Source organism: Schistocerca serialis, chromosome 2 (genome assembly GCF_023864345.2).
Source record: "Schistocerca serialis cubense isolate TAMUIC-IGC-003099 chromosome 2, iqSchSeri2.2, whole genome shotgun sequence".
NCBI classification, from domain to species: domain Eukaryota; kingdom Metazoa; phylum Arthropoda; class Insecta; order Orthoptera; family Acrididae; genus Schistocerca; species Schistocerca serialis.
Window position 1 is genome coordinate 454,900,764 of NC_064639.1, and position 23,195 is coordinate 454,923,958.

Here is a 23,195-nt window from a genome sequence, read left to right on the forward strand (position 1 = left end):
TTGACCCAGTTTGCAGTTTCTATGTTTTCATCCTCGTCATCTGAAGCCTCAGAGCAGGATAACAAGCAGTATGTGTATCTTGAATCTGTTACTGCATGTTGACTGTAATAGCCAATTTGTTCAGAAGAAACTAAAATCTTCTAAACATATAGCAATAGAATTGCATAGGCTTCTGCGACCAGTCAGAAGGCCACCACAACCATGGCCAAAACATTGGTTTCTCCAGTATAGCATTCTACATTATTATGTGGTATAGTATTCAAAAAAACGTTTGCCATGTAACAGTAGTTTGTAAATATTTGGCAGTGTGTCTTAAGAATTTCAAGCTCATTTTTTAACCGTATCCAGCAAGGCTTTTTTTTTTTTTTTTTACAAAATGCTCTTTCCCATTAAACAAAAAGTAAATAAAGATGACAATATTTTGCCTTATGATATCTGTGTTTGCAGAAATTTGGTGCAAAATTTTTAGATGACATGTTTGTAAATACTAAAACTTCTACAATACAAATGTTTACTGCAGCTTGATAAAACTGATGTTGTTGTTGTTGTTGTTGTTGTGGTCTTCAGTCCTGAGACTGGTTTGATGCAGCTCTCCATGCTACTCTATCCTGTGCAAGCTTCTTCATCTCCCAGTACCTACTGCAACCTACATCCTTCTGAATGTGCTTAGTGTTTCATCTCTTGGTCTCCCTCTACGATTTTGACCCTCCACGCTGCCCTCCAATACTAAATTGGTGATCCCTCGATGTCTCAGAACATGTCCTACCAACTGATCCCTTCTTCTAGTCAAGTTGTGCCACAAACTTCTCTTCTCCCCAGTTCTATTCAGTACCTCCTCATTAGTTATGTGATCAACCCATCTAATCTTCCGCATTCTTCTGTAGCACCACATTTCAAAAGCTTCTATTCTCGTCTTGTCTAAGCTATTTATTGTCTACGTTTCACTTCCATACATGGCTACACTCCATACAAATACTTTGAGAAACGACTTCCTGACACTTAAATCAATACTGGATGTTAACAAATTTCTCTTCTTAAGAAACGCTTTCCTTGCCATTGCCAATCTACATTTTATATCCTCTCTACTTCGACCATCATCAGTCATTTTGCTCCCCAAATAGCAAAACTCCTTTACTACTTTAAGTGTGTCCTTTCCTAATCTAATTCCTTCAGCACCACCCGACTTAATTCGACTACATTCCATTATCCTCGTTTTGCTTTTGTTGATGTTCATCTTATACCCTCCTTTCAAGGCACTGTCCATTCCGTTCAACTGCTCTTCCAAGTCCTTTGCTGTCTCTGACAGAATTACAATGTCATCGGCGGACCTCAAAGTTTTTATTTCTTCTCCATGGATTTTAATACCTACTCCGAACTTTTCTTTTGTTTCCTTTATTGCTTGCTCAATATACAGATTGAATAACATCGGGGAGAGGCTACAACCCTGTCTCACTCCCTTCCCAACCACTGCTTCCCTTTCATACCCCTCGACTCTTGTAACTGCCATCTGCTTTCTGTACAAATTGTAAATAGTCTTTCGCTCTCTGTATTTTACCCCTGCCACCTTCAGAATTTGAAACAGAGTATTCCAGTCAACATTGTCGAAAGCTTTCTCTAAGTCTACAAATGCTAGAAACGTAGGTTTGCCTTTCCTTAATCTTTCTTCTAAGATAAGTCATAGGGTCAGTATTGCCTCACGTGTTCCAACATTTCCACGGAATCCAAACTGATCTTCCCTGAGGTCGGCTTCTATCAGTTTTTCCATTCATCTGTAAAGAATTCGCATTAGTATTTTGTAACTGTGACTTATTAAACTGATAGTTCGGTAATTTTCACATCTGTCAACACCTGCTCTCTTTGGGATTGGGATTATTATATTCTTCTTGAAGTCTGAGGGTATTTCACCTGTCTCATACATCTTGCTCACCAGATGGTAGAGTTTTGTCAGGACTGGCTCTCCCAAGGTTGTCAGTAGTTCTAATGGAATGTTATCTACTCCGGGGGCCTTGTTTCGACTCAGGTCTTTCAGTGATCTGTCAAATTCTTCATGCAATATTATATCTCCCATTTCATCTTCATCTACATCCTCTTCCATTTCCATAATATTGGCCTCAAGTACATCGCCCCTGTATAGGCCCTCTGTATACTCCTTCCACCTTTCTGCTTTCCCTTCTTTGCTTTTTAATTTTCCTGTAGGCAGTATCTATCTTACCCCTAGTGAGATAAGCCTCTGCATCCTTACATTTGTCCTCTAGCCATCCCTGCTTGGCCATTTTGCACTTCCTGTCGATATCATTTTTGAGACATTTGTATTTCTTTTTGCCTGCTTCATTTACTGCATTTTTATATTTTCTCCTTTCATCAATTAAATTCTGTTACACAAGGGTTTCTACTAACCCTCATCTTTTTACCTATTTGATGCTCTGCTGCCTTCACTATTTCATCCCTCAAAGCTACCCATTCTTCTTCTACTGTATTTCTTTTCCCCATTCCTGTCAATTGTTCCCTTATGCTCTCCTTGAAACTCTGTACAACCTCTGGTTCTTTCAGTTTATCCAGGTCCCATCTCCTTAAATTCCCACCTTTTTGCAGTTTCTTCAGTTTTAATCTACAGTTCATAACCAATAGATTTTGGTCAGGGTCCACATCTGCCCCTGGAAATGTCTTAGAATTTAAAACCTTGTTCCTAAATCTCTGTCGTATCATTATAGAATCTATCTGATACCTTTTAGTATCTCCAGGGTTCTTCCATGTATACAACCTTCTTTCATGATTCTTAAACCAAGTATTAGCTATGATTAAGTTATGCTGTGCGCAAAATTCTACCAGGCGGCTTCCTCTTTCACTTCTTAGCCCCAATCCATATTCATCTACTATGTTTCCTTCTCTCCCTTTTTCTACTGACGAATTCCAGTCACCCATGACTATTAAATTTTCGTCTCCCTTCACTACCTGAATAATTTCTTTTATCTCATCATACATTTCATCAATTTCTTCGTCATCTGCAGAGCTAGTTGGCATATAAACTTGTATTACTGTAGTAGGCATGGGCTTCATGTCTATCGTTGCCACAATAATGCGTTCACTATGCTGTTTGTAGTAGCTTACCCGTACACCTATTTTTTTATTCATTATTAAACCTACTCCTGCATTATCCCTATTTGATTTTGTATTTATAACCCTGTATTCACCTGACCAGAAGTCTTGTTCCTCCTCCCCACAAACTTCACTAATTCCCACTATATCTAACTTTAACCTATCCATTTCCCTTTTTAAATTTTCTAACCTACCTGCCCGATTAAGGGATCTGACATTCCACGCTCCGATCCGTAGAATGACAGTTTTCTTTCTCCTGATAACAACATCCTTTTGAGTAGTCCCTGCCCGGAGATCCGAATGGGGGACTATTTTACCTCCAGAATATTTCACCCAAGAGGACGCCATCATCATTTAATCATATAGTAAAGCTGCATGCCCTCGGGAAAAATTACGGCTGTAGTTTCCCCCTTGCTTTCAGCCGTTCGCAGTACCAGAACAGCAAGACCACTTTGGTTAGTGTTACAAGGCCAGATCAGTCAATCATCCATAATGTTGCCCCTGCAACTACTGAAAAGGCTGCTGCCCCTCTTCAGGAACCACACGTTTGTCTGGCCTCTCAACAGATACGCCTCCGTTGTGGTTGCACCTAGGGTACGGCTATCTGTATCGCTGAGGCACGCAAGCCTCCCCACCACCGGCAAGATCCATGGTTCATGGTGGGCATAAAACTGATAACACGTAACTTTTCTGCAGAACTTCCAGTGGTCACAAAATGGTTGTAAAAATTGTCTCCGTTGGTTTTCTACCCCTATTTTTCCTCATACAGCAGGAAACGGCAAATGAGAGAGTATTAAAATTTTAACCATTTGCTGTACCTCTAATGCAGATATTACCTTTACAGTGCTAATAGTTTCAGTTTTAGGTCACCTTAAATTTTGCCAAAATTGTCACTTAATTCGGACAACATTTCGTAGGCCTATACTGAAAGCCTAAAAACCTATTATTCCTTAGTAAACATCTGTGGAAATTTTTAATCAAATTAGATATGGTCAGGAGAGGATTACACAAAATTGGTCCTCTTAATATGGAATAAATTGCCTTTCATATATTGCACATTTTTATTTTTTGCTTTGCTCAGTTATTTCGTTTTTTGAAACAGAAATACTCATTAAAATAGTTTCAAAGATGTGGAAAAATAGTTCAAATGTTGTGTTAAATTATTCATGTAAATGGGACTTCAAAGTATAAATTCAAAGTTTGACTAAATAAATGCTTATCATGAATTCTTATGCTGTCCCAATGTTCAATTTCATGTTCTTGAATACTGGTCCTAGATTTTAGAGATATACCATCATCAGCAGAGAACATTAGCTCCGTATTACCAAAGTGACTTAAAAAAAACCAGCATTTTTTTATGATAGATTCACTGTCAAAGGAAAATGAGTTGTGTGAACTTAATCAGCTGTTTGTATCTCCTGCATTTCATAACCAATGATAAACTTCCAGTGAACGAGGAGGGCATTAATAGTGACCACTGATAAGGTTATCAAAAATTTGAATCCTAGCCAACTCTCGCAGAATCCAGATCAGTGAGGGAAGTGTGTGAGTAAGGAACGTACATTACATTTCATTGTATGGTAAGATGATGTCAGAGCTATTTAGTAACACATCTAGTGTTTGCCAGCAGTGCTAGCAATTGTGTACCAGACATAACCATAAATTAATATTGACTTGCTGTTTTTGCAGTCACAGTACTAAGGACCTTAGAAAGCAAAGAACTACAGGATTGAAAAGCAGTTCAGTCATAGAGCTTTAAGGCCTATGTGTTTCTTTTACCTGATGCCTGCACCACTAACTTGATCACTGATGAGTAACAATGTTAAGCAAAAAGAAGTAGGCATAATTTCAAATCAATCTCCTTCTGAACTAAGCAAATGTCTATATTAATCAAACTTTTTCATGTTACCATTGCTATCACCTCTGCCATCTCAGTGCAAGATTTGGTTTTGGCACCTTTATAGGTCTTTTTGTTGTATGGTAATTTTCAGTTGTCATAAGACATTTGATTGAAGGTACATTTCATATGTTTAATCGTAAAGGCTGGAAAGATCTTCTTGTACATTCGTGAAAACCAATAGTGAACCATGGATGATGAAATATATATTTTCAGTTCACTTTGTGATACAAAATAAGTTATTCTTTGTATAAAAGATAATATGTTGGAATTCTCTGTAATTCTTGTTACAGTGGGTTTTTTTAAAAAACAACTCGTATACAAATGGAATAGGTCAGTTTCGTCAATCCATGCGGTGGTACTGCTGCTCTCTTCTATCCTGAATGGTTTCATATTCTTATCATTTTATCTCATATAGACCACCAAAAGATGACTAATGCATTTTTACAGTCCTCCTTCATTTCTTTTCCAAAAGACATTTTAATTTCACATTCTCTGAGATCTGAACTAGATTTTCCCACATTAAATGAGAATTTCTTCTTTCTGGGATGTTTCACTGGTACTTCCCACACCTGTCTCTTACCCACTGCAAACATGGACCCATAGCATTATAAATTTAGTTATGGACTTGAATGTTACTGTACGGCTCGTGTAAGGAGAACATTTTCTAACAATATACAAAGATAACCAAATCACAGCAAATTAACACTTCATTCTAACAAATAGTTAAAATACATATCCAATTTATTTTATAAAATAGTGTCCATAACACCATCGTCTTTATTTTATTTGAGCTTACACTTCTAACCTCCTATACTCATTCGGATTGTGAAAAAACATTGTGGAATGTTTATGAAACATCCATTATGTTGCATTTGTTTCCACTGCAGCGAACGTACCAGTATGCCCCCATATAATCAGAGATCACTGTGAACAGCCAGAACCTTTTCACCCCTAAAGTGTATGGATTTATTGAAATGGCTTTTATGTTTCATTTTACATTGCGTACTCTTGCTTTGGCATCTTTATCAGGAATGGTGACCTGGCTGTAATATTTCTTACAAATGAATCCAGTATATGCCATCAAGTATGTATGCCACAGAATTAGATTTTTAACTTCACCTTGCAGTATTTTCAGCTAGCTTGTTTGAAATGAGACATTGGAGAATCTTATTCCACACATTCAAACCACCAAACATTCATTTTGGATTATGTTAAGGTTTGTGTATCTGCTGATTTGTTCTCATGTCACCAATCCGCAATCATTGTTAGGGATATTACACAAGTGATACACAGTCATTTCATACTGTGCACTCTGTCTGTATTTAAATGCGTTTCTTGTAAGTCTTGACAATTAATTGTGACTCATTAGAGAAACGAAGTAGTCTCCATTTAGTGTGTTCCCAGTCATGATGTTCATCTGCCCAATGTCGTCACACATTATTGTGTGATTTTTCTAGTTAGGGGATTCCATGTCAAGTGGTCTACGAATCCATATTCGGCCATCTTGGATTTTTTTTTTCATATTTTCTATACGGGTTTGCTAGATGCTCAAAGGAAGATTTCCAGCTCACAAATTACAATATTTTGTGAGTAAGAGTGCATCAAGTGAAGGTTAACAAAAAGTCACAGCGACTTTAAAAATTTTTTTCCTAGTTTAAAGGGCAGCATTTTAGTGTGTAGTAGTGATAAAGTTATAAAACATGGCGAACTGGTTGAACAGTTTGCATTGTGCTTATTCTTTAACTTTGATGTCATTTGATTCATTATTTTTGCTCCAAGTGGCACTCAAAGTCTTGAAGAAACACTGTTGTGATGTTGAGTGTGACTTGGAGCAGACAAGAAAAATTAAATTACAAAAAACTTACAGAATGTGCTTAGTGTAAACAATTCAACCATCTTATCAAGTTTTGAAATTTCCCCACAACTTTTTGTTGCCTTTCACTTAATAGGCTCCTACACAAAAAAGTATCCAAGCTTGTAGGTTGGATATTTGTGTACCATCCTTTGATCAGTTAGCAAACCTGCACACAAAATCTGAACATAATCTGAAATGGCCAAGCAAGTATCCCTAAACCACTTCCCAATGAAGTGCCTATTGAGTAGAGACAAAATTAACTGGACAATTTGTGTTGGTATTACACTTCCTGTTGTAGTTGCAAGACTCAGTCTCAGTTGAATAAAATTTTGCTGCTTGTCACGAGCACTAGGTAATGCACCATGTTTTGTAAGGTAACAAATAGGTTAATGAAAATTACTTTGTGACATCAGTGGTCGCTCGTTTAGCTTCATTGAGAGAAATGAAGCTCTAAGTTCATAATCAAGCTGTTGTTATACTTTCTGATCAAGCTTCCTACTTAGTTGTAACATAACATAAAAATTATGCTTGTTAATTGAGATGAGGAAAATGGTTTTATTGGCTTGGAAAAAAGTAGAATAGTGATTAAAAAATAAACTACCTCAGTATTGCAACAATCATAATAGAGGGAGAATGATTTCTTTTGTGCGATTAAGACTAAGTTTCCAAGATAGTCTTCATTCTGACTCAGTTGCTGATACAGCATTCTCATTAGTAGTCAGAACACAAAAATATAATTTTGTTATTAAAAGGGCAGATTATTATTTGCCATATAAAGAAGACAGCGAGTCTCATGCAGTCACAGTGAAAAGATTGCTACACATTTTATCGTTCGGCCAGAAGACCTCCTTCTGAAGTGGACACACACACACACACACACACACACACACACACACACACACACACACACACACACACACACACAACCACTGTCTCTGCCTCTGGCCACTGCAGCTTGTGTGAAAGTGTGTTTTTTCTACTTCAGAAGAAGGCCTTTTGGTCGCAAGCGAAAATGTACAGCAATCTTTTCGTTGTGCATGACTGTGACTCATTGTGCCCTCTGTTTGATGAGTAGCAGTCTGTCCTTTCATAACATTGTTGTTATTCCACCCTGGATTTTCCAGGAAACTTCCTGTGTATGCCGTGGAGCATATGCCTGTCATGACTGGGGCACGAGGACTCCGGGCAATGGATATCCGGGCAGGTAACCATGGCTGTGGTTGGCTAGCACCCATGGGGAGAGCCCCCATTCAGAGTGGGTGGCACGAAGACAAATGACTCACCAATGAAGCAGCCAGAACTTCCTCCCACTGGTGGCTGCATGGTCGCAACAGCCTCTTCTGAAGGAAAGGATTATACGACGCAGTGAAATACTAACCCATGTTTCCTACCCTGGATACGCAGTGGGAGGAATGTTGGGCTAAGAGACAAGGAGAGAAAGACTCCCCACAATACTTAATTTATTCTGGGACCAGTGGGAATTCTTTTTTGCCACAAAGCCACTATTCTTCATTGAACACCTAAGGGACAGGTTTGGAGAAGTAGCAGCAGTTTCAAAAATGAAAAGTGGTTCAGTTCTGATCTAAACGGCATCACTCACTCATTTGTGGGTGCTGCTCACGTGTGACAAGCTGAGTGGGGTTCTAGAAACTATCACCCTCTCCCCCCTTCCCATCAAAGTCTCAAAACAGTACAGATATCATCCTCCACAACGACCTCCATTTACAGACTGATAAGCTACATGCCAGTTGGGAGTGACGGGGTGCACATTTTGTCTGTGGTGTCCAGTGAGGGCCAGAGGCCAATAGGGTTGTTACTGGGGTCTTTATCTTGGCCTTTGAAGGTGACTCGTTGCTGAAAAAGTCAAGGTCATGGTGTACAATGTGATGTAAACCGTATGTTCCCTCTTCCATGTGGTGCTTCAAATGCATTAATTTCAGGCACGTGTCCTCACTGTAAAGCCAGCCCTGTCTGTAGGAATTGGTGTCAATTGCACACAAACATTCCTCATGCCCCTCTATCTGTCTGTTTCAAACTCTCTCTGTTCACCAGACTACATCGTCTTCCTCAGGAAAAAAAAATAATAATAATTGACCAGCTCATGTATCAGGAGGCCAAAAAGAAATATGATTGTCTGCATCCTGCACATACAATGTTGGCATTTGCTGTGGCTACAATGATGTCATTCTCTCTAGCAACAGTATGCTCGCCCTTCATGCCTTTAATGTCAGGCCCTGAGGGCTGCTCACACACACCCAACCCCTGGTGGTTGTGGTCTCATCTCCTACTGTTTTCCCCACATCCACTTAGGGAGTGTTGACTCCTCACTCACTGGGACATTGATCCCCAATCCCTAGCCAGAGAAGCAACACCCTCCTCTGATGTTTCTCATGAGGAGGGAACCATTAGGATGCTCCCCTCTCAGGATTCTGCTGATATCTGTAACTAGATATTTGCCAACGGCTGATAGAGCCACAGGTTGCTGGTTGTAGGGCTTCACATTCCTGCTCAGTCCCTGAAACTAGGGCAGACAAGCCCTCGTGGACATTGATGTCACTCAAAGAGAAGAGACACAAAAAGAAGACCTTCAAGGTGGAGGAGGATCTGATGGTTCCAACACCACTGCACCCTGCATATTCTGTCTCTGTACCCAAGACAGAGTTCATTGTGGCCCATGTGGCACCCGATCCCCCCACACAACCTGATTCAGAACCAGTGTGCATTGACACTACATCCTCGCAAGCTGTGGCAGCAGGCGACACAGGGGCATGACCTGCCACATTGATCCCTTCACACCCCTACAGGATACCAATAATGTGTACGCCAGTGGAACTACAGTGGTTCTTTCCACCACCTGGCTGAGCTATACATCTCATGTGCATTTCCTCTGCTTTCTGCTTTGCACTCCAGGAAACTTGGTTCCCAGCAATGCAAAACCCTACCCTCTGTGCTGTCAGGGCTACTTTAAGAATCAAACTGACGATGACAGAGTGATGGGTGGAGTTTGCATTCTGGACGCATGTCTGTAGTGAACACATGCCACGTGATATGACTTCGGAGACTGTGGCTATCTGTGTGAGGATCTGTTTGGATTTTACTGACTGTAATGTGTATCACTCTCCCGATGGTGATGTGTCTCTAACCATGTTGACTGCACTGATTTCTCAGCTCTCCCCCGCCCCCTCCCCCTCCTCATTTTTGGTTACTTCAGTGACCACAAGACGACAACTCTCTGTGGGGTGCAACTACGATCACAGAACCGGTAAAGCTATTGAAGCTTCACTCGCAGAGTTCACTCTCAGTCTCATGAATACTAGTGCCCCCATGAACTTAACTGTGGCATCTGGACCTTATTCGTCCACTGATCTTTCCATTTATAGCCCTGTTCTTCTCCCCTCAGAAATGGTTCAAATGGCTCTGAGCACTATGCAGCTTAACTTCTGAGGTCATCAGTCGCCTAGAACTTAGAACTAATTAAACCTAACAAACCTAAGGACATCACACACATCCATGCCCGAGGCAGGATTTGAACCTGCGACCGGAGTGGTCACTCGGCTCCAGACTGTAGCACCTAGAACCGCATGGCCACTCCGGCCGGCTCTTCTTCCCTCCACTTTGGAGAGTCCGTGATGACCTGTGTGACAGTGAACGTTTTCCATCATCCTGTCCCTCCCCCTCTCTCAGTATCACTTTCCCAGACAGCCACCCAGTTGATCTCTCAACAGTGCTGGCCAGAATGCCTTTGTCTCTGCCATCTCTCTTAGCACACGGCTAGGTGCAGTTGTTGATGCAGCTGTCCAGAGCATGTAGCATTCTGTTGGCAGTGAAGACAGTACCTTGATGGACTTCAAAAACTGACTGGCCATTAGAGATCACAGGCAGGCTCTCCAACACTGTGACTGACATTCATCAATAGAGCACATCGTTGCTTATAAATGGCTGCATGACTGGTGTCTGGCACCTAATAAAATAACAGAAACAAGGATACTGAGAATGGTATGTTACTACCATTGGACCATGTATCCCTTCTTTGCAGTTTTGGGCAATGGTTTGAGAGGGCACAGGTGTAATGGGTATCTCCCTGAATGGTGTCTATATTGACCTAGGTGCTGTCACCCAACACTTAGCCCTGTGTTATGCTTGAGCCTCTGTGTCTGAGAATCATCAGCTTGATTTCGTGTCCTCATAAACAATGGGTGAAGCAGATTTGTTTACCTTTAACCACATGTCACCTGGATCATATAATGCTCCGTTCAGTGAGTGGGAATTCCTCAGTGCCCTAGCCCTCTGCCCTGACAAGAGACTAGCACCAGACAGCATCCACAACCATATGTTCAGACACTTATCAATGGATTGCCAATGTCACATTCGTTTCATTTTCAACAGTATCTGAAGTGAGGGTGAGCACCTATTTCAGTGAGGGAGAAAGTCTGACCAGTCTTGGTACTGAGACTGGGTAAACACCCCTTTGAGATGGACAGCCATTGTCTAATTAGTCTCACTTATGTTCTCTGCAAGTTGCTTGAACATATAATGAGCCGGCAGCTGTGTTCTTCCCTTAAGACTCGGGGTCTTTTGGCTCCATCCCGGGGCAGTTTTCGCCAAGGCTATTCTACTGCAGACAATTTGGTCTGCCTGGAGTTTGCTATCCAGTCAGCTTTTGCTTGATGTCAACACCTTTTTGCTGTCTCCCTCAACTTGCAAAAGACTTATGACACCACACGGTGTTATCACAACCTTTTTACCCTACAAGAGAGAGGTCTCCAGGGCCCGCTTCCTATTTTTGTCCAGAACATCTTACCCCATCTCACTTTCTGGGTTCAAGTTGGTGCTTTCCACAGTACCCCCCATATAGAAGAAAATTATGTCCCACAGGGCTCTCTATTTAGTGTAGTGTTGTAAAAATTCTTGGGAATTTAAAATCGAAGAAATATTCCCAAGGAATATTGCCAGCAATATTCCCAAAATTCCTGGGAATTTATGATTGATTAGCAAGATAGCTCAAAAAACTGTTAATTAATAGGTAAAAGCAGTAATTATATGGTTAAATCAAACTCAAAAACTGAAAAATATTTTAAGATAAAATTATAATTAAATAAAATTCCTGGGAATTCACAATTTTAAAAACGAAATCGCTCAACCTAGTCACATGAAAGGTGCAGTGTACTACGTTTCTGCTGAACGGATGCAGAGTATTCTTCGTTCTTGCACCATTAGGCATTCTTAATCATCAGTGACTTGCTGAGTAGTCAACGGGCTATCGACCAGTGCTACCCTCAGCACCTACTGGCCGTGACTGTCTTGGATCTTCTTTCTGACTGCTATCGAGCTGGATGGTTGGTCATCTTCGTCTGTCCTCCACGTTGCAATGGGATCACAGGGAACAAAAATGCTGACTGTTTGGCCAAGTTAACTACCCGGATTCTGACTTTGACAGCGGAGTATGAGTGTGACATCCAGTCAACCCTCTGCCATCAAATGTTGGAGTCTTGGAACACAGGTTGGTGTGTACTGCTTTCTCCAAACAAAATGCGAGCAGTAAACAAGATCACGACTGTGCGGCAGTCTTTCCTTTGTGCTTCTCACGAAGTCTGCTTTTGTCTGCCAGCTTCGCTTGGCCCCACATGGCTGACCCATGGTGACATCCTAAGATGTGAGGATATTGTTGGTTTAGAGCCCAAATGTGAGCACCTTACGGTGAAACCTTAAACTTGCTGACACGGTGCCTCTGGTGCCAGCAGAAGGTTAGAGTGGCTGACCTGGTTTTACATTTTACCTGTGAAGGTTGTTTCTGCTCCTCTCTGTAAAGTAGGGCAAACTGGCCTCATCAGCCACTTGAGGGATTGTAGGGGTACACCGTTGCCTGCTTCGATCCAGCGCGCCCATGGCTGCCTTTGTTCATTTGTCTGGCCTGGCTCCTTTCCTTCCCACCGTATTAATTCTTCTTATTCGTTTACATCTATCATTGGTTCACTGTCTCGTCGTGATTGTTCACTTTGCTGAAATTTTATCACCTTGTCTGCATTGTTAGTATTCTTGTGGTAATATGGAGTGAGGAAACACCAGTCAAATGCTGAGGTTGCATTTCCCATTGCATAATGTCTCCCAGAGGCCTCCAGCTGCTTTGTGTGCGGAGCAACTCACCCACCTTCACTCTTTACCTCTCTCTCACTTCTGATTGCTTCTATCTTTTGGTTTTATTGATTCTCGGTTACAGTCTGGTTCATCAGGATTCTATGTCCTTCCTCCCTGTGGTCTCTTCCCAATTTGACATATATGGGATGAAGGGACTGATGAGCTTGTAGTTTGATCCCTTTAACCCCCATCAATCTAGTTCAGTCCATCAGACTAACGCTCCTATTACACGATGCACCTAAACTGTACACCTATGCACCAGTGCCCCAAGTTTGCATATCTGTAACTACAGGCTGGTTCATGTAGACCTACTATACCATCCACGCGGGATATACCTGGCGCACATGCGCAGTAGGTGGTAATAACACACGAAACACAGATAGAACTGTCTGATCTCTTGTAAAGTCCTTCATTCTACCACACGAAGCACAAGGGGGACTGTGTGACATGGAATGTCATTCGTTCAAATTATTTATGTGAGCTCAAGGTTCCTATTTAATAAGAAATTGTTTTTTATTATTCAGTAATTGTTATTCTCTTATGTAGGTTACTAACATTCTAAATTACAGATTCAGCAGTTAGTTTTATATTAAGACACTTGGTTACAAAGGTATATGTATTTGTACAGCATTTTGCACATGGAGGACCCACTCGTTTTTGGTGCTATTTCCCCGGCAGTGTCAGTAAATCCTCAAATTAGGGCAGAATGATGACGAAAACAAAAAGCCTGAGTTTGTTGAGTTCGACCCTGGCAGAAAAGAAGGGACGAAGGGAGGGGATTATATTCAATGCTTATGAAAGAACTGAGGCTCGAAGATCCGCAAGAATTTTGAAACTTCATGAGCATGGACATGGCCTGTTTCGAGAAGCTAGAAGTAGATAGAAGATGGAATTAACAACTGTGACAGTGTCACGAGGAAGGCTATCTCACATTCTCGAAAGTAAGAATTAAATCATATGGCTGTACGTTTTGTGATCATACCAGCCCAAACCACGAATAAAATACCAGTAAAAACCCTGTTATGTTGCAGGCTGGTTGTAACATTACGTTGCCTGGCGATTTTCTCCCCTATCACTGCCAGTTTGTAATTTCTGGAGTGCTGAAATAACATGAGAGGTGCAATCAAATCAAACATGAACTTTCATAAGTAAGGCATTACGATACAAATTGAAAATCACCATGTAACATTATATGCATATTACTCAGAAACAAACGATTGCTGATGTGCATTATTATGATAAAGCGGGTCACACCTTTCCTCGCTATATGCTTGAATTAACACGCTTAACGCCTCTTTGTGCACTTACTGAAAAACATGCGGAAAAATTCCTAAAACGAAAATCTGATATTAGCCACTAGCCACCTAACAGTAAGCAAATAACTAGCAGAAAGCGCTACAGTAGCCCCTTCTGCGCATGAGCAGGTTGACGGCAGTTTAGAACTGCTCTCTGTTCTGGCGCACGGATAATGTGCTGCTAATTTTAGTAGGTTCACCCGTTCTATCGCTAGACCAGTACCCTATGCGGCAGATCAGCGTGTAAAGCTGGTATTAAGCCAGGATCACACGATGTGCCTAAACCGAACACCTATGCACCAGCACCCCTAACATGCATACCTGGTAACTACAGACTGGTTCACTTCCAACCTATTACACCATCCACATGGAATATATCTAGTGCACCTGTGCAGCAGCAGACGATACATGCGAAAAGAAAATAGAACTGTCTGATGCCTTGTAAAGTCATTTGTTCTTCTACGTGCAACACAAGTGCAACTGTATAATATACTGGAGCATCATACGTTTAAATTATTTCTGTGAGCTCAAGGTTCCTATTTAATAAGATTTTTTTTACCATTATTTATTAAGTAATTGTTTTTCTCTCATGTAGGTTAGTGCTGTTCTGAATTACAGACTCAACAGTTTTATATTATGACAGATTTATGTATATCGAAATTTACATTTATACAGCATATTGCACATGGACGATCCATTTGTTTTTGGAGCTGTTGCCCTGGCAGTGTCCGTAAATCTTCGGATTAGGGCAGAACGTTGACTAAAAGAAGGGATGAAGGCGGGGGGAATATATTCCCTGTTAATGAAACAACTCAGGCCCGAAGATATACAAGAATTTTGGAACGTCGTTAGGATGGACATGGCCTGTTTTGAGAAGCTGCTGTTCATGATAGAAGACGGATTTAGCAAGTGTGACACAGTCATGAGGGAGGCTATTTCACACTCTCAAAAGTAAGAATTAAATCATCTGTTTATACGTTTTATGACCATACCAGCCTAGATCACTGATGAAATATTGATAAATGCCTTGTTATGTTTCAGGCTGGTTGCAACATGAAATTTCGTGGCAAATGGGGAATCTTTTAAGAGTCTGGCTTTTAGCCACAGAATAGCAAAGCTCACCATTTCAAAAGTTGTTGTGGATGTATGCAGTGCAACTTGCAGCATTTGAAAGGACCAATACTTACAGGTGTACTTGTGTTATTTGTCCAAGTTCTGAATATACGGTATATAAGTGCTACTCAGAGTTTTTCAGTCCTCGTCTGTTGCTCTGGGCAAAACTGCATGGACTGCATCGCCTATCACTGCCAGTTTCTCTTTTCTGGCATGCTGAAATAAACAAGAGATGCAATCAAAACAAACATGGACTTTCATAAGTTAAGGCATTATGATACAAATCGAAAATCACCATGTGGCATTACATGCATATTACTCAAAAAGAAATGACTGCCGCCATATCGTATTTTGATTTCAGCAAGTCACACATACACCTTTCCTCGCTGTATGCCTGAATTAAGACGCTTAATGCCTCTTTGCTCCATTTCATTTCTAGAATATGAAGTAACCAATAGAAATAATGCTTTCACAAACAGCTAGTATAAAAGAAAGTCTACTGACAAAAGAAAAGTTTTTTTACTGCATTTATGGAGAAAAAAAAAAGTGGAAAATCCCCAACATGGAAAATCTGAAATGAGCTACTAGCCATCAAGCAGTAGGCTAATAACAAGCAGGAAACACTGCGGTAGCCCCTTCTGCGCATGCCGCACATTATCTCTGCCCAGTGTGCATGCGCGGATTGACGACGGTTTAGAACTGCTCTCTATTCTGGTGCACAGATAATGTGTCTGCTAATTTTCGGAGTTTCACCCGTTCTACCTGTAGATGGCTGTCACGGTAGCCCAGTACCGTTCGCGGCGGATCGTCATGTAACACCTGGTATCCGTGCACCAGAATAGAGAGCAGTTCTAAACTGCCATCAGTCTTTACATGCGCAGTAGGCAGCAATAACTCTCGCATGCACAGAAGGGTGTACCACAGTGCTTTCTGCTTGTTGTTCGGTTATTGCTAGGCATCTAGTGTCTATCACATTTTCGTTTTGGGGTTCTTCCTCACATATGTATATTATTATTTTATTCTCACCCCCCCCCCCCCCCCCCCCCCTCCCCTCCAGCAAGCATGTTTCATAGATGCAGAAAAGAAACCTTTTTTTGCGGTAGACTCTTTTATATCAGCTGTTCGTGAAAGGATTTTTTTCTGTTGATAGCTCCATATTCTAGAAATGAAATGGAGCCAAGAGGTGTTAAAAGTCTTGTATCAGGCATACAGTGAGGAATGTTGTATGTATGACCCACTATATCGTAATAAGGTAGTCTGAAATCTATTTTTTTTTTTTTTTTTTTCTGAGGAATGTGCATTTTTGATTTGTATCATAATGCCTTAGTTTATGAAAATTTTTGTTTGGTTTGATTGCATCTCTTGCTTGATTTCAGCAAGCCTGAAAAGATAAACTGGCAGTAAAAGGGAGAAAGTCCTTGCAGTTTGGCCCAGTGTAACAGAAGAGGACTGCAAAACTCTGAGTAGCATGTATATATAGACTTAAAAGATTGCCCAGTCGCCAGGAAACGTAATGTTTCATCCAGCCTGCAATGTAACCGGACATTTATCGGTATTTTATTCGTGATCTAGGCTGGTATAATCACAAAATGTGTGATCTTATGATTTAATTCTTACTTTCAAGAATATGAGACAGCCTCCCTTGTGACTGTGTCACAGTGCTATTTCCATCTTCCGTCATAGACAGCAGCTCGAAATAGACCATGTCCACCCTCACGAAGTTCCGAAATTCGTGCGGATCTTCGAGCCCCAGTTCTTTCATAAGCCATGAATATAATCCCGTCTTTGTCCCTTCTTTTCAGCCAGGATCGAAATCAACGTCTAGCTTTTTGTTTTTGTCGTCGTTCTGTCGCAATCGAAAGATTTACTGTCCTTACCAGGGCAATAGATAAAAAAAAAAGTAGGCCCTTCATGTGCAGAAGGTTGTATAAATACATATACCTGTGTAACCAAGCGTTGTAATATAAAACTAACTGTTGAGTCTGTAATTCAGGACAGTAATAACCTACATCAGAGAATAACAATTACTTAGTAAAAAATGATAAACATTTTCTTACGAAATGGGAACTTTGAGTCACACAAATAATCAGAACGGTTCCCCTTGTGTTTCGTGCGGTAGAACGAACGACTTTAGAAGAGATCAGACAGTTCCGTTTGCATTTCACGCGTTATCACTGTCTACTGCGCATGCATGCCAGGTATATCTCGCATGGATGGTGTAATAGGTCTACATGAAACAGCCTGCAGTTACAGATACACATGCTTGGAGTGCTGGTGCATAGGTCTACAGTTTAGGCGCATTGTGTAATACGAGCTTAATACTCGCTTAAGCTGTTCCAGCTGAAGTTTGAGCATCTGTGGGATCAGTGGGTAACAGTAGGCAGGGGTGGGCAAACAGCTGATGCCTTTGTGGACAGATAGTCTTACATGTGGCAGTAAAGCCCTGATCTCACCCCCACAGGCACGGGTGGCGAAGTTGTTTGTGCGTGCGCAGAGCTCTTGCAATATGGCTACATGGCAAGTAGCCAATACTAGCTGCGCCTTCCCATGAGTGAGCTGGCAGGTGCTCTGCAGCACCTCGGACTGTGCAAAATTTAAATATTTCAAATGCCAGGAAACAGCTATAATTGGTAATAGGTGTATTTGTTCAGTGAAATAAACCAAATGGCAGTTATAATAGTTGAGGGGCATGAAAGGGAAGCAGTGATTGGGAAGGGAGTGAGACAGGGTTGTAGCCTCTCCCCAATGTTATTCAATCTGTATATTGAGCAAGCTGTGAAGGAAACAAAAGAAAATTTTGGAGTAGGTATTAAAATCCATGGAAAAGAAATAAAAACCTTGAGGTTCGCCGATGACTGTAATTCTGTCAGAGACAGCAAAGGACTTGGAAGAGCAGTTGAACGGAATGGATAGTGTCTTGAAAGGAGGATATAAGATGAACATCAACAAAAGCAAAACGAGGATAATGGAATGTAGTCGAATTAAGTCGGGTAGTGCTGAGGGAATTAGATTAGGAAATGAGGCACTTAAAGTAGTAAAGGAGTTTTGCTATTTGGCGAGCAAAATAACTGATGATGGTCGAAGTAGAGAGAATAAATGTAGACTGGCAATGGCAAGGAAAGCGTTTCTGAAGAAGCAAAATTTGTTAACATCGAGTATAGATTTAAGTGTCAGGAAGTCATTTCTGAAAGTATTTGTATGGAGTGTAGCCATGTATGGAAGTGAAACATGGACGATAAATAGTTTGGACAAGAAGACAATAGAAGCTTTTGAAATGTGGTGCTACAGAAGAATGCTAAAGATTAGATGGGTAGATCACATAACTAATGAGGAGGTATTGAATAGGATTGGGGAGAAGAGAAGTTTGTGGCACAACTTGACTAGAAGAAGGGATCGATTGGTAGGACTAGTTCTGAGGTATCAAGGGATCACCAATTTAGCATTGGAGGGCAGCGTGGAGGGTAAAAATCGTAGAGGGAGACCAAGAGATGAATACACCAAGCAGATTCAGAAGGATGTAGGTTGCAGTAGGTACTGAGAGATGATGCAGCTTGCACAGGATAGAGTAGCATGGAGAGCTGCATCAAACCAGTCTCAGGACTGAAGACAACAACAACAACAACAACAACAACAACAACAACAACAACATGACTTTAAAGATATCTTTCAAGTTGGGCTTTCTATATTTAGCTGATTTAGAATCTGTGTCTATTGTCATGGAGAAAGTCATTTGCTAAACGTACAGCATTATGCTTGAACTAAGTCACTATTATAGGGTAATGCAACAGGTAAACTTTAACCTGTGGCCCATTACTACTGGCCTTTTTACAGAATTGCATGACATGACAATCAAATGTGGCAGTCTGCGTGGATTTTCCTTTATCAAACAATATTTGAGCACAGATTTCAGCATAGGAAATTCCATATTTTTGTCTTCAGTTACAATTTCTGTTCAGTTGACACACAAATTATGTATCTCTTTCCAGTGATAACCTTAACATGTGACCACATTTTGTTATCATTGTGGAGGTGGTCATGGTTGCACAACTGTGTTACAGTATTCATTGAAGCATCCATCCTCCGTGGTGGTGTTTTTAAATAAATGTGTACTTACTTACACAACTACTTAGCTTTGAACTTATTGTGATTAGTCAGTTTCTTCACAGATGGCTGATATTGTTACTATCACATAGTGTCAAAAAGTGTAGGAAGTACTGCAGTAACAAGCATTGCTGAAGTTTAATATTCCTATCAACCTGTAGCAACTTTTTTTTCTGGATGAGAGCTGTGTATTGACACTCAAACTGCCGCCTTCTCAGAACTAAATGTTTCTAACATGTCTTTGAAATATGAATTGACCACCACAAAAATTGTCTTATTTTCCTCATTGATGTTTAGAGATGCCTAAGGTGTCTGAATGTCGTATGCAGACAATAGGTATCTTCTGTCATATGTGAATTAGTTAAAAAGTGTTCTTATATGGTACCAATCATCTTTTGTGCAGGTATGAATGATGCCAAATAGATCAAATGCTGTCATTTTTCTAAATGAAAGAGCCACAAGTAATACATATTAAAAAATTAAATGAAAACTGTTTTACCCCAAGGTGATGCAACCATTACACAGCCTGCTTTTATTTCATATTCGGTTATTACAGTTTGTACTAAATTTCTGTAAATACCGTTTGATTATAATAGCCTCCCTTTGGTAACACATTTGCAGCCACTTCTATCTCACTAACCATATACATGAACCATCATTCTGTTCGTTCTGCATAATAAACTTGTGTGTAATTTGAGATTGTCATAATTGTGATTGGTATTTTTTATTTTTGGCTCATTCACTTCTCGAAAATGTCGTAAACATTGTATGTAAAATGGAGGAAAGTCACAAGTGCCAGTCACTATTCACTGTTGGGTTCACTTAGTGGGATGGTGCTACTGTTATCAGTTTTATCCTCTTTTTTTCACAACTAGTTTAGGACATTGTCATGTAAAATACACAGTTCAAACAATAACAATGGGTCACACTTGTTACGTTACTCCCAGCTACAGGCATCGTCTACAACTGATGTAGCAGAGTGATGTGACAATGATGAGCACAACAGAAGGCATGGCCTAGCTCATTTTCTGATTTGTTTTTGCTCTGGTAGTTATCTTCTAAACAACTAGCTTCTATAATTAAATAAAACAACAAGTTTACTGTTGCCAGTCACCGTTTTATTGATTTCCACGACGCGTTTCGAAGGTTTAAACCTCCATCATCGGGTGGATTTACATTAGTTAGTATTACATTTGTGTGTGTGTTGTGTTACGATTTTTGGAGGAACTTATGGCACTGCCTAGTGGAGAAACAAGACACTATTTCAGAATATGGTTTAGGATTACTTTTGACAAAAATTTAAACTGATATCTAATGGTAAACTTTAATAAGTAAACTAGAGTACCTCCAGTGGTGACAGGTTCCTTTTACTGCCGTAACACATCACATGTATACTGCCACATTTGTAAACAAACATGGCGTCTGGAATCAGGTGGATGCAAGGTTCGTATAGCAGAAGAGAAGACATAATCGCAAAGTGCAAAGAATATACATCGTAACAACATTATTACAGAATAATTGTTTAAAGCATTTGTAGGTGTTTGTTTTGAGGTGTCGAATATATGTGTGTGCGCTTCAGGTGGTATATAAATCCAATTTTGAAAAGTTAAAATAGCTAAAGTTATAGCTTCTATAACTTTGTTATTCTGATCCAAATATAGAAGCTGGGTATTTGACATGCTGTACCAATTTTTTTTCTTCTATTAACTCTTTACCTACCATTGGGCCTCAGAGGATCATATCTATTAACAACTATTCATTTTATTTCAATGAAATTTTATGGTTTCCTAATTTGTCAAGTTAGTCATAATTTTGGAAAAAATTATAAAAATACAATTTGTCAAGTTAGTTATAATTTTGGAAAAATTTATAAAAATAAAATTTATGTATGGCTTTGTGTTAAAATGTTGGTGCGTGTTTCCTCCCATACAGACCTCACAGGCCTGTGCAGTTAGAAGCAACTTTTCAACAGTCAGATGTCTGACTACACAGCATCTGTTATGTCATTTGACATTGTTAACTTGCTCTGTTATTTGTTCAGTGCCCAACAGTCCTTATGGCAAGCACATGTTTATTTTGGTACATTGTTTCATAACATTTGTGTGTTCTAGATACTAAAATGTTACAGAAAAGACGACTATCAGATGAGGAGGTAAGGAAATTGTTGGTACAGCCTTCTGATTTGAAAACCCACCTGGTGAATGTGAATCTTCCAGTGATGATGATAATGAGGTTGGTGTCGCTGAAAACTCATAACTATATGAAGATGATGATCATGAGTAATCCCTTAACAAAGGTGGAGAAGAACAATTTAGTGCAAATTCTGTTGAGTGTGACTTATTGTTTTCGCATATTGGGAATGAAATATGGACTACAGATGATCAAGCTGGAATTTTTGGTAGACAAAGAAAAAATGGATGTATTGAAAGAAGATCAGGGACGTACAAGTTATTTGATTAGGAACTGTTATAATGAAGACCCTTGTTTTATGTTTCCTTTCTTGTACCCCTCATTGAAAAAGTGTGTATGTGGACGAACAAGGAAGGTGGAATCGCTAAAGAGGACTGGGTGGATGTAGATATGCATGATGTGAAAAAGTTTCTTGGTGTTCTGATCCCGACTAGAGTTTATTAGTCAAGAAATAAAGATATCAGTAAGCTTTGGAGTGTTGAGAATGGCCGACCAGTGCTCAGTTAATTTGTCTCGGAGCTGCTTCCTTGCTATTCTGAAGGTGTTGCGCTTTGACAGTGTAGCAGTCCAGTGACAAATTGGAACCAATCAGAGAAGTTTTGGAGATGTGGGAAATTAATCTTAGGGATGCCTAGATTCCAGGATGGTGCTTGACCGTGGATGGACAACTGGTCACACTTTGAGGTTTCTGCCCATTTCAGCCATACATCCCATCAAACCTGTTAGATACAGAATAAAGTTCTGGTTACTTTGTGTCAGTGCAATGAGCTACTGCTGGAAGATAGAAGTGTATTTGGGGAAGGAGGAAGAAACCAGAGCCGTACTACTTGGAGAGAATGGTGTGAAAACCCTGGTGATTGAACGTGATAAGTCTGGATGTAGTATCACCTGTGATAATATTTTTTAAATTTCTACACTTAGCTCATTATTTGTTGTCAAAAGATTAGACACTAGTTGGTACCATCTGAAAAAAAAAACAAAGGTGAACTGCCTGCTGATTTTAGTATACCAAAAAGACATGGAGTATACTCTACATTATTTGGTTTTCAACCAGATGTGAGGGTAGTCTCTTATGTTCCTAAGAAAAACAAAATTGTTTCCACCCTTAGCTCTTTTCAATTCCAAGCAACAGTGTCATCATTACAGGTAAAGAAGCCTGAAGTTATAATGACATGCGATGCCACAAAGGGCAGTGTTGACACCATGGACCAGGAGATGCAATGCTAGTGTGAAGAGAAAAAAAAAAAACAAGGTATTGGCCATTGGTGATTTTCTTCAACATGATCAATGTAAGCGTAATGAATGCATACATAATTTGGATTATGCTGGCAAAAAGAGAGAGAGAGATTTTGGACTTTCACCGTTAATTTGGGAAAGCACCAGATCCAGGAAGGGCAGCGAAACCACCAGCTAAGAAAAGGAGATGTGCATATTATGTAGAGAAGAAAGAAAAAGTCCAATTACATGTTACAAGTGCACAAAACTTGTATGCTCGGAACATTCTACTATT

At 40.2% G+C, this 23,195-nt stretch overlaps 1 protein-coding gene across 3 annotated transcripts in view; it reads left to right on the forward strand.

Moving 5' to 3' along the window:
- Window positions 1-23,195, forward strand: part of LOC126457343 (lactoylglutathione lyase) — a 133,296-nt gene that overhangs the window by 7,943 nt on the left and 102,158 nt on the right. The window contains exon 1 of one of the 3 annotated variants that reach the window (XM_050093562.1): window positions 4,608-4,676. The exons of the other annotated variants lie outside the window; for them this stretch is intronic. The gene's annotated coding sequence lies outside the window, so the exon portion shown is untranslated. Of the gene's footprint in view, window positions 1-4,607; window positions 4,677-23,195 lie in introns of those variants that run through there. 3 annotated transcript variants of the gene reach the window in all.